At 33.2% G+C, this 19240-nt stretch overlaps 1 protein-coding gene across 3 annotated transcripts in view; it reads right to left on the bottom strand.

The window, feature by feature from the left end:
• Window positions 1-19240, bottom strand: part of SGCD (sarcoglycan delta) — a 739981-nt gene that overhangs the window by 477981 nt on the left and 242760 nt on the right. Inside the window, exon 1 of one of the 3 annotated variants that reach the window (XM_051978787.1) lies at window positions 9020-9111. The exons of the other annotated variants lie outside the window; for them this stretch is intronic. The gene's annotated coding sequence lies outside the window, so the exon portion shown is untranslated. Of the gene's footprint in view, window positions 1-9019; window positions 9112-19240 lie in introns of those variants that run through there. 3 annotated transcript variants of the gene reach the window in all.

The following is a 19240-nucleotide window of genomic DNA, read 5'->3' as shown; positions in this document are numbered from 1 at the left end:
TGGAGAATTGCCTCAAATTTGTAAGAATACAAGACCAATTGATAAATGGTCAAAGGATGTGAACAGACAATTTCTTTTTGTTGTTGTTGTTTTTTTCCTTTTTTATTTTAAAAGCTTTTTATTTTCAAAACATAGACATAGATAATTTTTCAGCATTAACCCTTGCATAGCCTTGTGTTTCAGATTTTTCCCTCCTTCCCTCCCCCCCATAGATGGCAAATAATCCAATATATGTTATACATGTTAAAAATATGCTAAATCTAATATGTGTAAACATATCTATACAATTCTCTTGGTTGCATAAGAAAAATCAGATCAAAAAGGAAAGAAAATGAGTAAGAAAACAAAAGGCAAGCAAACAACATCAAAAAGAGTGAGGATGTTATATTGTGATCCACACTCAGTTCCCACAGTCCTCTCTCTGGGTGTAGACGGCTCTCTTCATAACAAGATCATTGGAACTGGCATCAATCATCTCATTGTTGGAAAGAGTCATGTTTTTCAGAATTGATCATTGTATAATATTGATATTGCTGTTTATATTGATCTCCTGATTCCACTCATTTCACTTAGCATCAGTTCATGTAAATCTCCCCAGGCCTCTCTGAAATCATACTGCTGGTTGTTTCTTACAGAACAATAATATTCCATAACATTCATATAGTATAATTCATTCAGCCATTCTCCAATTGATGGGCATTCACTCAGTTTCCAGTTTCTTCCCACTACAAAAAGGGCTGCCACAAACATTTTTGCACACGTGGGTCCCTTTCCCTCCTTTAAGATCTCTTTGTGATACTAGTAGCAGTAGTAACTGCTGGGTTAAAGGATATGCACAGTTTGATAACTTTTTGAACATAGTTTCAAATTGCTATCCAGAATGACTGGATCTGTTCACCATTCCACCAACAATGTACCAGTGCTCCAGTTTTCCCACATTTCCTCCCGCATTTGTTATAATCTTTTCCTGTCATCCCAATCAGTCTAAAAGATGGTGAACAATTTTCTGATGAAGAAATTAAAAGCATTTCTAGTCACATGAAAAAACACTCCAAATCACTATTGATCAGAGAAATGCAAATTAAGACAACTCTACTACATACCTCTCAGATTGGCCAAGATGACAGGAAAAGATAATGATGAATGTTGGAGGGATGTGGGAAAATGGACTTTCCTACACTGTTGGTCAAATTGTGAACTGAGCAATTTGGAACTATGCCCAAAGGGCTATCAAACTGGGTATACCCTTTAATCCATCAGTGTCTCTACTGGGATTATATCCCAAAGAGATCTTAAAGGAGGGAAAGGGACCCACGTGTGCAAAAATATTTGTGGCAGTCCTCTTTGTAGTGGGAAGAAACTGAAAACAGAGTAGATGCCCATTAATTGGAGAATGCCTGAATAAGTTATGGTATATGAATGTTATGGAATATTATTGTTCTATAAGAAATGATCAGGAAGATGATTTTAGAGAGCCCTGGAAAGACTTACATGAATTGATGCTAGGTGAAGTGAATAGAACCAGGAGAACATTGTACATAGTAACAGCAAGATTATACAAGGATCCAATTCTGATGGATGTGATTCTTTTCAATTGCAAGGTGTTTTAAGCCAGGTTCAATGATCTTGTGATAAAGAAAGCCATCTGCATCGAGAAAGAAGATTGTAGAAGCTGAGTGTGGATCACAACATAGTATTTTCACTTTGTTGTTTTTGCTTGTTTTCTTTCACATTGTTTTCCTTTTTGATCTCATTTTTCTTGTGTAGCACGATAAATGTGGAAATATATTTAAAAGAAGTGAATATGTTTAACAGCTATTGGATTATTTGCCACCTAGGGAAGGGAGTAGAAAAAAAAAATTGGAACGCAAAGTTTTGCAAGGGTGAATGTTGAAAAGTATCTATTCAGTTTGTGTCAGCCCTGTTTATAGTGGCCAGAAACTGGAAACTGAGTGGATACCCATCAATTGGAGAATGGCTGAATAAATTGTGGTAAATGAATATTATGGAATATTATTCTTCTGTAAGAAATGACCAGCAGGATGATTTCAGAAAGGTCTGGAGAGACTTATATGAACCGATGCTGAGTGAAATGAGCAGGATCAGGAGATCATTATATACTTCAACAACACTACTATATGATGATCAATTCTGATGGACGTGACCCTCTTCAACAACGAGATGAACCAAATCAGTTCCAATAGAGCAGTAATGAATTGAACCAGCTACACCCAGCGAAAGAACTCTGGGAGATGACTATGAACCATTACATAGAATTCCCAATCCCTCTATTTTTGTCCACCTGCATTTTTGGTTTCCTTCACAGGCTAATTGTACACTATTTCAGAATCCTATTCTTTTTGTACAGCAAAATAATTATTTGGACATGTATACTTATTTTGTATCTAATTTATACATTAACATATTTAACATGTATTGGTCAACCTGCCATATAGGGGAGGAAGTGGGAGGAAGGAAGGGAAAAATTGAAAAAGGTTTGGCAATTTTCAATGCTGTAAAATTACCCATGCATATAACATATAACATATAAAAGCTGTAATAAAAAAGAGAAAAGTATCTATTTATATGTTTTGAAAATAAAAAGCATTAAAAAATAAAAAAAAATACTCTCCTCTTATGTTGTGCATCTACTTTATCATCTATACTCAGTACCTGGCCAAAACATGATGAATTGACTCAAAGGAGTTTATGTTCAATTACTTGCCCCAATCTGTGTCCCAATATGTTCAATTATTTGTCCCAATATTCTTAACCCACATGTTGCTTTTCCCTTATATGATTTGCTAAGATGATTTTCTTTTCTTTTAGTAATCAAAGGATATCATAAGGACCTCTGTAGCTATAAAGAACTAGATGCAGAGGTGGAACTAGATAGCAGAATAAAAAACCTCTCCAAATACCTTTAAGTAGTGACTCTAAACAAAATCCAGAGCTGTAAAGCCCACAAAAAGAATGAAACAACTTTCAAACCCAAGAAAACATAGAAGGTGACAGGGAAAGGTCTATTGAACCAAGATAAGAAAGGAGCACAGTCTATTACAGTTTATATCAATCAGTACAGAATGAATCCCAGCAAACTAGGAGAAGACATGGGAAAGTTGGGGCACTAATGTTTTGTTCGCAAAGTTGTGAACTTCTCCAACCCCTCTAGAGTGCAATATGGAACTATGCCCAAATGGCTAAACAATTTATACATATCTTTTCATCTAGCAATACCACTGTTAGATCTATATCCCAACAAGATCATAAAAAGGAGAAAAGGATATACATGTACACAAATATGAATAGCATAACTTTTTGTATTGAGAAATAGTTGGAAATTAAGGAAGAGGCCCATTAATTGGGAGTATTGCTGAATAAGTTAAAGCATATGAATATAATAGAATACTACTGTTTTGTAAAGAATGAATAGATTTCATAAAAGACCTGGAAATACTTACATCAACTGATGCTGAGTAACATTACCAGAACCAGGAGAATATAGTACACAGCTTAAGCAACATTATGTGATGGACAACTTTGATAGACTTACCTTTTCTCAGCAATGTTTTGAGACGATTCCAAGTCTCATGATGGAAAGTGCTATCAACATCCAGATAATGAACTATGGAAGCTGAATGCAGATAGAAACATAATATTTTCACTTTTTATTATTTTTGTTTTTTTTCTTTTATGTGGCTTTTTCCTTTTGGTTGTGATTCTTTCACAACATGACAAGTGAAAAAATATGATTAATATAATTGTATATGTATAACCTATATCACATTGCCATCTTGGGGAGAGGCAGAGGAGATGGAGTGGGTAGAAAAATGTGGAACCCAAAATATTATAAAAGTGAATATTTACAACTAAAAAAAATGAGACAGATACATATTCAGAGAGATATGGTGAGGCAGACACAGAGACACAGAGAAAAAAAATCTCACATTTCATAACTTTTCAGAATGCACTTAAATTGTTATTATATCCCAGACCCAGAGAAAAATAAGCTGAAGAACAATCATACAACAATTTTTTTTTCAGCCTGAAGTTCTTGAGCATCTTTATAGGTGGCCATTTGGCACTAAGTTAGAAGCTTCTCAGTACTGAGTCCCTGTGACTTTTGTTAGTACAGATTGGTATTCGAGAATTTTTTTTTTTTTTTTTTTTTTTTTTTTTTTTTTTTTTGCTGAGGCAATATGAGTTAAATGCCTTGCCCAAGCTCACACAGCCAGGAAATGTTAAATGTCTGAGGCCAGATTTGAACTCAGGTCCTCCTGACTTCAGAGCTGGTGCTCTATCCACTACAGCACCAAGTTTCCCCATGACTCTTTGACATGCTATAATCACACAATTGATAGACCTGGAATTAAAGAACCCAGGCTGGTGCTCTATCTACTAAGCCACCTCGCTGCCCCTTATTAGAGGATTTCTTGTACAAAACATATAAACAGACTGCAGTGCTCCACCAAAAAGGCTATGCAACAGTTACTATGGTAATTTCATTTATTTATGATTTGGGCTATAATAATTGTTTGTATAAGACAGCAACTTCAGAAATAAATGTATAAAATCACTATATTATAATCTTCAGCAAGAAGTGTAGGATTGCCTTCATGTATTCAAAACTTCAGTAACTCTAGAATAAAGAGAATCCATTTAATAAACCTGGTATATATGTAATCTGAATCAATAGCAGCAAAACTTAGCGCAATGCCTTTGTTATCTAATAGTGTTTTTGTTTTATATGCTACTGAGGCAGCTATGACTTTTTTTTCTTCATCCAGGGTCTGTGTTAACTAATATTGATATTGAGAAGACATTTATTCAGGAATGTCCTGATATTAGTGGCTACTAAGTTATAAATGTATTTGTTAAATCTGGGTGGTGGTGGGGAGAAAATATAATCTCAAAAACCAGAATATACCAAATGGTAAAAGATGTACAAAAATCAAATTCATTTGATTTCTTCAGAGAAGAAAGTCTTGAAGAACAAAAATGGTCAAAGGTAAAAAGGATTTAAAAAATTCACTGAAGAGAAGAGCTCCTTTAAAAGTACAATTGGATTATGGAGATGATGTCATCGGCATCCAGAAAGAGGACTGTGAGTACTGAATGAATCTTTTTTGTAAAGGATAGCCTGTAGAGTAGCAGTGTTTGCATCGGTTCGTCCAAACCATCATCCGATAAGTATAAAGGACATAATTCCTACTCCCTCCCATCCGATAAAAAGTTGGAATAGGTTGTTGCAGAGACAAGGATAATTATGGTAAATAGGAAGATGATTAGTTATTTAAAGAATCGGTGTATATTAGGGTCTGTGTGTATATATCATATTGAGAACTCTAGGATGGATCATGTGACGTATAGGGCGATAGGGATAAAGATGATGGAGAAGTAGTCTAGTTTAAAGCTTATTGATAGGTTTGTTGTTTGCTTGCTGGGTTTTTATTTTCTTTTTCATTTTTTTTTGCTATGATTTTTTTTGTGCAGCATAATTGTAGAAATGTGTATCAAAGAATTGCACATATTTAATATACATTTGGATTGCTTGCTTTGGGGTAGGGAGAAGGGAGGGAGAAAAAATTTGTAACAAGATTTTGCAAGGGTGAATGTTAAAAACTATTTTTGCATATATTTTGAAAATAAAAATCTATCATTTGAAACAAATTTAAGAATATAATTCGACAAATAGAAAATAAGGTACAAAAGCTCACTAAAGAAAATAATTTCTTAAAAGTTCATATTAGACAAATGGAAGCTAATAACTTTGTGAGACATAGAAAATCAAGATAAAAAAGAATGAAAACAGCAAATGTAAAATACTTCTTTGGGAAAACCAAAAACAATTAACCTGGAAAATTATGCAAGAGAAATAATTTTAAAATTATTAGACTATCTAAAAGCTGTGATTAAAAAAAAAAAGCTTGGACAGCACTTTTTTAAGAAGTCATCAATGAAAATTGCCATGATATCCTAAATAATCCAAATGCAAATGAAAATAGAACTGCTACCTCACATATATCAGATTTGATAATATAAAAGAAAAGGAAAATGAGAACTGTTGGAGGATATTTGGGAAAATTAAAACACTATTGGTCAAGTTATATACTGATTCAATCATTCTGGAAAGCAATTTGGAACTATGCCAAAAGGACTATAAAACCATGTATACCCTTTGACTAAGCAATGCTATTAAAATCTCTATATATCAAAGAGATTAAAAAAAAAAACTGCTACAACAATATTTGGAGCATGTCTTTTAGTGGTGGCAAAGAATTAGAAACTGAGATGTCTATCAATTGGGGAATGGCTGAACAAGTTGTGGTGTATGACTATAATAGTATACTGTGACTATAATAGAATACTGTTGTGGTATAAGACATGATGAGCAAGTGGATTTCAGAAGGAAAAAAGAAAAACTTACAGGAACTAATTAATGTTGAGTGAAGTGAGCAGAATCAGAACATTCTACATAGTAATAATAATATCATATAATGATCTACTATCAAAAATTATTTTCATCAATACAATGATCTAAAACAATTCTGTAGGAGTTTTTATCTAGGTGCTGTTCATCTCTAAAGAAAGAACTGGTAGAACCTGAATGAAGATCAAAGATACATTTTTTCCTTTCTTTTCCTTATTTTTTGTCTGTGTTTTCTTTCACAGAATGACTTGCATGGAAATGTATTTTGAATTAGTATACATGCATAACTTATGTCAAATTGCTTGCCTTTTTGGTGGGGCAGGGAAAGACTGTGGAACTCAAAAATGTGAAAAAATATTGTTAAAATTATTTTCATATGTAATTGAGAAAAATTTAAATAAGATTTTAAAAAATGAACTTGATATGAGTATAGCACAATATCATTTGAAAAAAATAAAATTATTAGAGAACCTCACAGTCTGTAGGGAATCTCTCATCCATTTGAGCTTTACAGAAAACATCCTTCATAGCAGTGACTGAGCATGCCTACCTGGTTCATACCATTTAAAAATTTTTTTCTACAGTTATTTTATTTTATTTTTTATTATTATAGCTTTTTATTAACAAAACATATGCATGGGTAATTTTTCAGCATTGACCCTTGCAAAACCTTCTGTTCCAATTTTTTCTCCCCTTCCCCCCCCCACTTCCTCCCCCAGATGGCAGGTAGACCAATGCATGTTAAATATGTTAAAGTATATGTTAAATACAATATATGTATACCTATCCATACAGTTATTTTGCTGCACAAGAAGAATCAGACTTAGAAATAAGGTAAAATTAACCTGAGAAGGAAATCAAAAATGCAAGAGGACAAAAACAGAAGGATTGGAAATGCTATGTAGTGGTTTACACTAATTTCCCAGAGTTCTTTTGCTGGGTAGAGCTGGTTCTATTCATTATGTTCATACAATTTTTGATGCTGATAATCAGAAGATCTTGGCCTGTTGTTCAGGATGTTTTAAAAAAAACTGAATATTTAATTAGATTGGAATGTATGGAAATGGTTAAAGAGAACAAAACAGATTTCTTGAACATTACACTCAGAACTTACTATTCTTTTCTTTCATTGTAACATGTAATGGGCTGAGGCTTGAGTTGATGCACTGAGGTCCCAAGCACGTGAGGCTAAATAGTAATTGGACCATACTCTATTAATATATAAGCTTGGAGAAAGAATGGCCCCTGCCCACTCTTTGTGCAAGTCCTGATGTGTTGTATAGGAAATGATGATTTTGGTGAGTGGAGGCAGGGGAGTGGAAAGGGAAGCAGAAAGAGAGACTGCTGGCTGGCTTCTTGCACACATTGCTATTGCAATGCCCTTCACCTCCAATCCTCCTCTGCTAGCTGGCTTCCTGTCACAGCTGCCCATATTGCTATCACAATCCTTCTTCATCTCTTCACTTCAATAAAGATTGAAGATTTTTCCCTTAACCTGAATTCCTGACTCCAGCTGATTTTAAATACATGGTCATCACAGTAACATGTGGTATATTTTTATATAAAACTTTGTTTTATTCCATGTTTTATAAGTGTAATATATCTTATTGTAATTAACACAGATGACTGATAGCACATTGCGATAGCACAAAAACTTTTCCTCTCCTAAAGAGAATACTCAGGTCTAGTTTAAAATTTTTACATTAAAGATGTCATAATAAGACCCAACTTTGAACCTGTCGATAACATCAACTACTTCATATAACAGGCAAATATACAAAACATCTGTGATTTCATTAGAACAGAATTCCCCCAATATGGAATTCTCTACACAGATCACAATCCCATTATGGCTTACTAAATTAGAAGGGTTTGCCCAAAGCTCATAGAGGCTAAGTGACTTGTCAGGATTACAAAGCTGGTTGTGTCAGAGGTGGATTTTAAAACAAGTCTTTCATGACATCAAGCTCAGCATTCTATCAGCTGCTCTCATAGAGCTTCTATTTAAAGTGAATTTGGGAGGAGAGGTGGGGGAGTAGGACTGTGTTGGAGGCAATGTGACACTGTTGGATTTCAGAGACCCTAAGTATGGATAAAAAATAAAGGATGGAGATAGGAAAGTTATATTGAATCAAGGATTCCTTCTTTTAAAAGAATAAAATGACTAGAAAATAGAAAGTCTTTTGACACTGGCTCCAATATTAGAAGTATTCTCCTAACTTTTTATATGTACTTTAGACACATTTCTTTTGGAAAATCATAGACATGATGATTTTATGCCTAAGGTTGCTTTCATTTATATTAAACTATCATCATAACCTCAGAGGTCTATAATCAAGTTAGTATGAAAAACATCGTTCTTTGGGTTTTTCTGTCAGATCTGATGATTAACATCTCAGTTCACTAGACAAAAGAACTGTTTGACTATGAATGGTTTGTATGAGATGCTGCCAAAGGATATATGGTCACACCTCTACTGGGAGGCAGACAGACTTACAAATAACAAATTGTTGCAAGCAATAAGGAACCTACCAACCTGAGTAAACATTCTTCTCATTGATAAGATATTACAATGCCATAAAAACTTACTGGATTTGGAGTCAGAGAAACTAGTCAATCACAAGTAGTCACATAGCTTCAAACAAGTCATTTAACTTCTCTATGACTCAGTTTTTTTCATCTGTAAAATCAATTAAGAAGCATTTATTAACCATTTAAGAAAATGAAGTAGCTGGCCTAAATAAGGCTTCTTCCTGAATCTATAATTCCATGATTTTTCTTGGGTAGAGCTACCAAAGATATAGTAGAGGTAATTTTTAGTAATTAAATAGAACCTGAGCTGAGTAATTTCATTTTTGTCCATTGACATAGGTTTTCAGTGATGTTATCTATCAGTATTTCATCATAGAGACACATACTCTGTTTTTAAGATTGTCCTAGTGCTATGTGATCTTAGTATGCTATAAAGTCACAGACAATGGAGTTTTAGGGACATAATTATCATCAGTACAAATCCCACTGTCTCTCAGTGCTAAGAGGGGCAGGTTTATAATCTGAAATGCTCTCACAATTCAAAAAGAAGCAATATGGTTCTAAAGAGGCACTCAATGTCAACCACATAGCAAGTCTTTAGATGAGAATGAAAATTCTTACACTCTTGGGGAGCTATAGTCATTGGGGAGCTACACTGTACTATGAATAGTCTGGCTTGATACTGTCTGACATTTACAATTTAACAACCTTGCAAGATAGGTGTTATTATTTTTTGTAACATAGATAAAGAAAATGAGGTTTTAAGAAGTTAAGAGAGACTGGCCTATAATCAGACAACTACTAAGTGTCTTAAGTAGGAATTAAACATTAAACTAAAGGTCTATCAGCCAACCATCACATTGCTTCTTTTGTAAGAGTACAAGGAGGTATACAATACTTATGAGTTGTGAATTAGTTGCAGTACTGCAAGTTTTTGCAATATCTTTGACCCCTGACATAACAATAAGTAGCAGCTGCATATTCAAAAACATGGAGAATCCAGGAGCAAGACTTGAGTTCTCTTAAGAGACAGCTCATGTTTAATTACTCTAATTTCCATGGACTTAACAATTTGAATTGGACTGAATTAGGATTCAGGGAACTGATTGTAGCACTATGCTCATTATTTTATATTCAAGACTAAACTATGCCCTAGAATTATCTGCTTCTTGCCTGAAATTTTGTGTAACATGCCACAATGCTCCCCCTTTACACACTTTGTGTTCCAGGAAAAGCAGCTATTTCTTGATTTTGTTTTGCTTTTTCCAGCCTCCATAGTTTGATACAGATTAGGTCATATAGTTGCAATCCATTCTTTCTTTCTACTGAAATTCTTTTTTATTTTTAAGGATATATTCAAGTATATCCTTTCTCTCTCCCTCTCCCTCTCCCCTTTTTCCTCCCCTCTCCCCTCCCCCTCCATTTCCTTCTCTGTCTCTGACTCTCTGTCTCTGTCTCTCTGTCTCTCTCTCTTTTTCTCTCTCTCTTTCTCTCTCTTTCTCTCTCTCTCATTCACATCTTAGTTTTTCTATCTTTCTTAAGTCTTAGCTTCAATCATACTTTATGCAAAATGCTTTTATAAGTCCCTTTAGTTGCTAGTCTTCCTTCTGTGAGATTACTTTTCATCTACTCTGAACCAATTTTGTTTGCATCTGATTGCTTACATATTATTTTCCATATTACAATCTGTTCACATTAAAGGCAGGGATTGTTTTCACTTTCTTTATATACCTGCTCTTAGCTGGTGCTAAGATTGACACATAAATGTTCAATACAGTTTGTTTACCAACTAACTAACGATTAACACTTAAGTCCAGATACTCAAAGGGCTTTGAGTCCATATAATTATATTATTTTGTTGTTCACATATTGTCATCTATTTCACAAAAATCATGTTTCACTATATCAGAGACTTTGCTAAAATGTATGCAATCTTTATCTGTTTCATATCCCTTATATTTTTGTTTATTAATTAATTTTAATGAAAACATTCTGAGACTTTATAACATTTTTTCTTCTCTTTATAAAATTTATTGATTTTTTTTTTACCTTTTTAAAGCTTTTCTGTGTATCCTTCCCATGCTTTTTGTCAGAAAGCTGTCCCTTATAACAAAGAATTCAAAAAAAAAAAGGGGGGGGGGAGGAAGAGGAAGATAAAAGAAAAAATCACCCAAATAAAATTATCAGAAAAAAATCTGATATTATATGTAATGATCCACATTATTCTTCTACCCCCTTGCAAGCAATTGGGAGAGCTTTTTTCTCCTATCTTTTCTTGGGGGCTATGCTTAGACTTTACATTTTTTAATATTCATTTTGGATTAAGGTTTTATACATTTTTAATATGAACCTTTTTGGAAGTAGGAGGAAGAACATACAATTTTTCTTGGAATAATGTTTTTATATCCATAATTTTTTTTAAGATTATAAAGGACACAGATTATATTAAAATATTGTTATTTTTTTTTAAAGTTCATGGATCCTAAGTTAAGATTTTTAGATACTTTCATGATTGTAGTTCTTTTCATTTAGATGTTATAATCATTATATGTATAATTTTTCTTGATTTTCTTCACTTTGTATCAGTTGATAGATCTTTCTATGCTTTTCGATATTCAGCATTTCATGTAGCTTAGCCAGTGCATTAATGTACCAGAATTTATTGTCCCCCAAAAGTAGGCATTTACTTTTTTTCCTGTTCTTTGCTATCAAAAAAGTCCTACTATAAATATTTTGACACGTTTGGATCCCTTCTTTTTGCTAATAACATTATTAGGTTATTTGCTTAGCAGTAGAATCTTTGGGCCAAAAGCAAGGAACATTTTAATGGCTTTATTTCAATAATTCCAAATGGCTTTTCAGAATTCATTACTCTACCAACAATGCATTAGTGTGCCTGTATCTTTATGACCCCTCCAACACTGACTATTACCCTCTTTTTTCATCTTTATCAGTATTGTCAGTTGTCAGTGGTGTGAGGTAAAATTTCAAAGTTCCTTTGATTTGCATTTTTCTTATGGCTGCTAATATTGAATTCTTCTTTTGAAAAATCTCTTATATATCCTTTGAGCATAACCTATTTGGGAACAGGTTTTGGTCTCAAATATTTCTTAGTTGTCATAATATAATTTGGAAAGTAAGTCCTTTTTTGAGAAAATAAATACAAAATTTATTCCCATTTGACAACTTTCCTTCTTATCCAAGATGCAGTAATGTTGATTATGCAGAAGATTTTCAATTTCAGATAATCAATTATAAATATTTTATCTTTTATAATTGCTTCTTTACCTTGTTAAATTAAAAATTTATGTCCTACTCCCGGCTATAAAAACTATATGATATCTTTGCATTTTTATCTTATTTTGATATGATCTTTATTATTTAGGACATGTATTTTAAATCTGTTATAGAAGATAGCAAAAAAGGTTTAAGCCTAATTTCTGCCAGATTACTTTCCACTTTTGAATCAAACAGACAATAAGCCTTTATTAAGTGTCTACTAGTGCTAGGACTGTGCTAAATGCTTGGGATACAAAGAAAGGCAAAAGACAATCTCTGATTCCAACTAGGTCATTGACTAATGGGGAAGACAATATGTAGACAACCAAGTATGAATAAAATATAAACAAAACAAATTGGAAATCATTAACTAAATGGAAAACATCAGCATTAAGAGAGGGTTGAAAAAGATTTCTTCAAAAAGCTGGGATTTTATCTGGGATTTGAAGGAAGATAAAGGAATCAAGAAGCAGAGATGAGGGGAGAGAGAAAATTGCAAGCATAGGGGCACAGCCTGTGAAAAAGTTAAGTGTTGGAAAATAATTGTCTTGTTCAAAGAATGGCAAGGATTCCAATATCACTATATAATTCAGTACAAGAAGGTCAATGAGGGTGTAAAGGCTATAAAGGGGGAGGCAAATTATAAAAGATTTTGATTGACAAACTAAATATTTTATATTTGATTCTTGATCAAATTCTCAACACTTCTTAGAAATTAGAAAGTTCTATTGTCTTTTTCTTATTTACTTAGTTTCAGTTTATACAAATCTTCCCATATTTCTTTAAATTCTTCATATTTGTTTTATAAAAGTAAATTATTCCATTACATCTAAATATTAAAATATGCTTAGCCATTCTTCAATCACTGACTGAGCCCTCATTTCATTTCTAGTGTTTCTACACTACAAAAATTTCTGCTAATAATATTTAGGAACACAAGAGACCTTTCTGTCTTTAACATCCTTTTAGTATATGCCAAGTTGTAGGATCTGTGTGTGAAAGATTATGACTTTTTTTTTCTTTTTGTCTTTTTTTCTTATGTAATTCCAAATTTTCTTCCAGAAAATCTATCAATTCACATCTTGTTCAATATATATATCACTGTATGAATATGACTATTTTCCTTCATTTCAGAAATAGAGATAGAAATTTAAACATAAACTATTTCAATCTCTTATTACCTTTTCTTTTTTTTAATTAAAGCTTTTTATTTTTAAAATATACACATGGATAATGTTTAATATTCATCCTTGCAAAACCTTGTGTTCCAATTATTTTTCCTCCTTTCTCCCAAGTCCCTTCCCTAGAGGTAAATAATCCAATATATGTTAAACATGTACAATTCTTCTAAACATATTTCCACATTTATCATGCTGCACAAGAAACATCAGATCAAAAAATTAATAAATGAGAAAAAAAACAAAATGCAAGCAAACAACAACAAAAAGAGTAAAAATACATTGTTGTATACTCAGTTCCCACATTCCTCTCTCTGGGTGCAAATGACTCTCTTCATCACAAGACCATTGGAACTTCTGTGAATCATCTCATTGCTGAAGAGAGCTACGTCCATCAGAATTGATCATCATATAATCTTGCTGTATCTGTGTATAATGATCTCCTGATTCTGTTCATTTCACTTAGCATCAATTAATGTAAGTCTTTCCAAGCTTCTCTGAAATTATCCTGCTGATAATTTCTTATAGAACAATACTATTCCATATTATTCATATATCATAGCTAATTCAGTCATTCTCCAAACTGTTTCCAATTTCTTGATACTACAAAAAGGGTTTTCACAAACATTGTTGTACGTTGGGTCCCTTTCCCACCTTTATCATCTCTTTAGGATACAAGCCCAGTAGAAACACTGCTGGATTGAAGAATTGCACATTTTAATAGCCCTTTGGGCATAGTTCCAAATTGCTCTCCAGAATGGTTGGATCCGTTCACAGTTCCACCAACAATGTATTAGTGTCCCAGTTTTCCCACATCCCCTCCAACAGTTGTCATTGTCTTTTCCTGAAATCTTAGCCAATCTGAGAGATTTGTAGCCTTAACTTTTTCAATGTACTTATTAGGTATGAGGTAAAAATATTGGGTATGAGTTGTTCTAATTTATGTTTCTCTTATTCTTTAATAACAACAACAAGTAGTCATTTTTATTAAGTGCCTCATATATGACAGATACTTTACTCAGAGTTAGAGATAGAAATTTTAAAAAGAAAGAAAGCCATACTCACAAGGAATATACATCAAGTCAGCTGAGACAAAATATATATTTAAGTACATGAATTTTTTCACATAGTAGAAGAGTTTCAATTCTTTTGAAAAGTGCTTACTCGTGTCTTTCCTCCCATTTAACTGTACTTTCAGTCATTTTTTTTCTTCTTAATCCCAAGGTGCTTATTAACTAAGAATATTTCTGTCCCCAAACTTGTTATTCTCTGACTTAGATTTTGTGAACCAAGTTTTAGAAGGAAAAAAAAAAACTTTTTTGGTGACATTTTAATTAACATTTAGAAATAGAGATTCTGTTCATTGTAGAAATTTAGTAAGAAAAAACTCTTAACCAAGACAGCGACCTTCTTTTATATTGAAACTGTTACTTGTTTCATTACTTTTTTACATATTTGACTGAAAAATCACTCGTGTTTCCCTCTATATAGTTTCTTATTTGTTTTAATTAGGAAAAATGAAAGACCTCTTGGCACCTTATTGAATGTTTATGGGACTATATGTTTTGAAGAGTTGGAGAAGAAATGGAGATGATAATATACAATTTCTAAAAAGAATGAAAATGCTGTATTGGAACAGATAACTAAATATTTAAAGGAAAAAACAAAATCAGTGAGTTGTGAGTTATCCTCAATTTTTATGTACACCTTCACTAGAGTCAAAGTGAATTGCACTTGCAAACCCAAGGGTAATTGGTAGAGGACAATTGAACTTTTGTGTGAAATACATTGTTATAGATAAAAGAAAATATTATTTTGATTTATCTAACCAACAAATCTGTTATTTTTTTTTCAAGTTATACTCCCTATGCCAACGATTATATAGGAAAATAATACTAGGCAACCAGAAAGAATTCTTCCTTTGATTGTGAAAATTCAAGTGGCTACTCAACAGCATTATGTAAGATTAGCCCAAATCAGTTAAAATTTACTGCAGACAATTTTTGTTAGTCATTGTTAAAATTAGCTAAAACTAAAATTTAAAGAATCAGCCAGTAGAACTTTACAATACTATAGAGTTATGCTCAAGCTGGAGGAATTTTGAAATGGAAATATAGAATTAGAAAGGATACTTGAATATAAGATACCATTAGGGAGCAGAGGTTCATCTCAGATGTAGAGATTTAATACCTGATTGTAAATGAAGTAAAAGGAAGATGATACAGAGATTGTGAACTTGAGTGACTGGTAGGACACTCTTGACAATAATAGAGAAAGTCAGAAGAAATGTACCTCTAGGGATAAAAATCTGAATTTGAGATGCTTCCAGAACATCCAGTTCAAGATATCTAATAGGCATGTTAGGCACAAAGCAAAAGCCATAGTTATCTTTTCAATCCATTGCTTTCTGGCTCACATAGTAATGCAATGGCTAATATCTGTCAATTGGTTGATGTTACTAACTGACCTACAAATGGTTTTATTATCCCTTAGCTAATGTGTTTGTTCTCAGGCTAGAATGACTTCTTTAATTGATGGCTGCTCTTGTTGTCAGAGATCAGTAGTACATTAGAAAGACAGCTATCTGTTACAGCAAATTGATCAGTTGTAGTTGGGCTGACTCATTGGTCTCTGGGATAGAGTCAGTTAGAAACTTTCTCCTTTCTGTATCCCAATTATAAATACTGAAAATAGAAAACAATTCCAGAATGATTCCTCTTGTGTTAAAATTTCATGGAACTGGTTTGAATCAGACTCTATTGGAGAGAGAGGAAGGAACACCAGCAAAGGCAGATGCAGTGAACAAATTAAAATTCTGTTTCCCTCTTGGCTCTGTTGTGAGTTTGGTTCTGTAACTTTTAAGTAAGCCTCCCTCCTGTTATACAGACAAAGCTGAAGGTTTGGCAGCCCTGAAACATGACAACTTGGGGATCAATAACTAGCCATTGTTTGTTCAATGTATTTAAAGAGGGCTGCCCTCTAGCTCTATCCAGCTTTCAGGAAAGAAAAAAAAAATGGAGGCACAGAAACCTCAGTTGTGATTGGAGAACTTCCACATGCGCGGCTCAGAGGGGAGCCACAGGAAAAGAAAGACAGAGGGGAGTGGAGCATAAAAGAAGCTGCCAGAGGCCTTTGAGACCAAGTTAAGCTTGAAGGAAAGAAAAAGAAAAAGAGAGTAATCACATCTGTGGAAATGGTGGTTGGAATGCATTAGAAGCTCACTTTCAATAAAAGAGTTTTCTTTGTATTTTCTACTTTGACTGAAAAGGTTGTTTTTTTCTAGGTTTTTTTCTTTTTTGCTAATTATTTCAATATTTAGCAGTTAGAACAAAGAGCTGATTTTAACCAGAAGCGAAAAATCTTCTGGCTTATTCAGTATGTGTCAGTAAAGTGTGTATTATCCTTCTTGCAGCTTGGATTTTACAACCCTTTCTCTCCCACTGGTGGCAGCACACTTTTATTCACAGCAGCAAGAATAGCCAAAAGGAAAATTCCTGATATAAGCTATATTCCCTAATAAGACAATACAGAGAATGACCAACTTTGTGAGATTATAAGATTTTTCCATAGGAATTGGTAGGAAGTGATTTAGGTAAGCAGAAATTTGTGGGAGAGCAGAGTGAATCTTTGAATGAGATATGGAAGAACCATCCAGAATTATAGGTCTAGAGATGAAAAAACACAAAAAGACTTCAGAGGTCATTTAATTAAATTCCAGCAGATGAGTAAACTGAGGCACAGAGAAGTTAGGTAATTTGCCCAAGGTCACATCTGTATTTAGTGTTCACAGTGGGATTTTAAACTTAGGTCCTCTGACTCCAGAACCGTGGGTGATCTTTATGACATTGTTATTCATCCTTCATGTTTAAAGAGTACTAAAGCTAAGAGACTTTCAGTAATTTGTCCTAATTCAGACAGATTAGTGAATGACAGAAGCAGGATTTGAATACAGGTCCTTTTGGTCTGTAGTCCAGTGATCTCCACTGAATTACACTGCTTTAGATTTCATGGTCCATATTTCTCCTATGACACAACCTGCCTCATCTGTCATAATATATTTTCCCAAGGTGATAAAAATGAAGACATTGCTCTCACCAGCTAACAGAATGATAGAGGAGAGTATGTAGGACCAAGATCAACAAATTCTAGGTGTGATATTGTACACACTTAACTATTGGTTTTCTGACAATTAAACAATTCTGCACATCTTCAGAGTGCATATGAGGTATCTGAAGAAAGAAGAAAATATCGGCCAACACATTATCTTAGGTATGTTTGTGATTTTTCACTTCAATCTATAACATGCTATATGTTACCAAATTAATGATATACTAAAATCATCATATTAGATATATATATATTCAGGTGGCAGGTTTGGGAAATGAATCAACACATTCTATATTAAGCAAATTCTATAAAAAGGGATCTGACAACTTGTTTATTGTCTTTTAAAAAAACAAATTAAAAAAATAGTTATTTAAAGGAATTCATAAAATATAAGGGAAAAAAACTTCTTTGGCCTGTGGCCATGTTTTGTTGGTTCTTCTCCAAAGGCAACATTTAAAAAATAGTTTTGCAGTTTTTGTTTAAATTACTTCAACATTTAGTAAGTGCTTATGATGTGCAAAAAAAACAAAAATTAAAAACTATGCTTGGTTATAATGCTATGACAAAAATTAAATACTTTGATTCCCACAAGAGCTTACACTTTTAGGGAGATAGGGGATAAAACATGTACAGAGATGAGTAAAGACAAAGAACATATCAAGTAATTCAAAGTAATTTCAAGAGGGAGAGAGTGAATGATCATAACTAGAGAGAATGATCACAGCTAGAGAAATAAGGAAAGGTGTCCTATAGGAGGAACACCTGAGTTGTTCTTTGAAAGAAGCTACAGATTCTACAAGTTAGAGATGAGAAAGAGGCACATTATATATTTGGAAGACCATCTATGCAAAGACAAGGAGGCAGGAAATAGAATAACACGTATGGGGAAAAAGTAAATAGACAATTTAAAAACCTGGAGTCATGAGTGTATGGAGAGAAATAACATGAAAAAAGAAAGAGGTAGTCAGATTGTAAAGATGCCAGATTGAGAATTTTATTTTTGATATCAGCGAAAATAGGAAATTATTGAAAACTCTTTTAGTGGAGTACTGGGGTAAATGACATTGTTAGAATCAAAAATACATGCAGAGAATGGAATGGAGATGAAATCTGAAGAAGTAATTACTACTTGAGGGAGTCTTAACAGTAGTACAGGAAAGAATTTTCTACTTCTGAGTTTCCTATATCTGTTCCTTAAAAAAATTCCTTTATCTTGATAAAATTTGAACTTTTCTCCTTTCCTTCATTATTTATCCCTATTTCTTTTCACCCTCAAGCCTCTTCCCTGTTTCTAACTTACCCTTTCCTTTCCTTCTCTTTCTTCCTTTCTACTTCCCTCCCATACTTTCCTTCCTTCCTTTCCTTTCTCTTCCCTTCCCTTCTTTCCTCTTCCTTCTTTCCTTTGTTTTTTTCTCTGTCTCTCATTCCTTTTCTCCTTCCATTCTTTCCTTCTTTGCTCACTCTCTCCCTTCACTCCTTTTCTCCTTTACTCCCTTCCTTCCATCCTTTCTTGCTTAACTATTTTCTTATTACTGTACAAAGTTCAATGGAAGAGGAATGTTAACAAATTTAGGAAGAAATAGAGTTGGAGGGCATTACAAACAGAAAGAACAATCGTTATAAGCAAAGTCACAATTTTTTTTTTAAACATGGATCATGTTTGGGAATTAATGAATATTCAAACTGAGTTTGAACAAGTTATATGAAAGGTTTG

The sequence above is a fragment of the Antechinus flavipes genome, chromosome 2 (assembly GCF_016432865.1).
Source record: "Antechinus flavipes isolate AdamAnt ecotype Samford, QLD, Australia chromosome 2, AdamAnt_v2, whole genome shotgun sequence".
NCBI lineage: Eukaryota > Metazoa > Chordata > Mammalia > Dasyuromorphia > Dasyuridae > Antechinus > Antechinus flavipes.
Note: the sequence above shows the minus strand (reverse complement) of the source record. Positions and strands in the feature narration are given on the sequence as shown.